The sequence below is a fragment of the Trachymyrmex septentrionalis genome, unplaced genomic scaffold (assembly GCF_001594115.1).
Source record: "Trachymyrmex septentrionalis isolate Tsep2-gDNA-1 unplaced genomic scaffold, Tsep1.0 scaffold80, whole genome shotgun sequence".
Classification (NCBI taxonomy): domain Eukaryota; kingdom Metazoa; phylum Arthropoda; class Insecta; order Hymenoptera; family Formicidae; genus Trachymyrmex; species Trachymyrmex septentrionalis.
In genome coordinates this window covers 45,642-46,588 of record NW_017305988.1, presented here as the reverse complement: position 1 = coordinate 46,588, position 947 = coordinate 45,642, and the positions used below count along the sequence as shown (strand labels likewise).

General features: G+C 38.3%; 1 protein-coding gene across 1 annotated transcript in view; it reads left to right on the top strand.

Moving 5' to 3' along the window:
• Nucleotides 1–947, top strand: part of LOC108754733 (F-box only protein 32) — a 14,066-nt gene that overhangs the window by 1,162 nt on the left and 11,957 nt on the right. The gene's annotated exons all lie outside the window — the stretch shown is intronic.

Below are 947 nucleotides of genomic sequence, written 5' to 3'. Positions count from 1 at the left end.
AGAACAAGTTAATGTTACTTGATTGCTACCCGAGTTTAATAACGTTCACCAGCTCGTGCTACAATTTACGATGATCTGCAGGCAGACGAACAGGCAGTGTCCTTGCGCGAGTCGATTGCTGATCCTGCGGCCGCGGGTGATACCATGTTATCCATGTTATTGCTCACGCGAGTCGTGATACAGATGATTTTCAAGTTTGCGTGCAGAGTAACGCATAACATTATTCAAATTGATCTGCAATACGTAATACGGTGTAATATGCAACGCAAACTTACTATGTTTATTTCTCTTGGCTGTTTTATTTTTCGTTTCAGGAAGTAGCCACCAAGGATACATGGTTACTCCTAAAATGCGAATCGAGTCGAGATTCTTTTATTCGCTTTGTAAAGTAATCAATTCTACTTCGACCTGAAAGCCGAAATATCGATATTGTAGATATTCAGTAATACTGAAATAAATATATCTGAATATAAAATCGCTGCTCTTACGAGAGAATGGCATTTGCAGGAAAACGTGTGGTAGGTAGAGGTAGGACAGACCTATTGTATCGTCTAATCTCCACTTTTCATTATCGTTATCTCATCGTTCTTTGGATTGGCATGATTGAGGCTCGAATTGATCGCCGATGCTCCGCGCTGCGGTTTGTGGGTGATGCCATTTTTCATCGTATTTTTCGTCGACACAAAAACAAGGTAACTTCATCTGTCCAAACGTTACAAACGTATATCTAAAAGAAAAAAAAACGAGATTTGTAATATTCCAACTTGTAGGTTTAAACTGTTTTCAGTTGTGCTTTTTTTCAGTTGCCTCGAATGAAAATTCTACTTAGTATTCGAAGGCAAAATCCAAGTAACCTCCCGTTAGCGACATTAATTATGCATCTGACATTTTCTCAATTTGCAATAGAAAATAAATCTGAAAACTTGTTTCTCTCTTTAATAGCACTG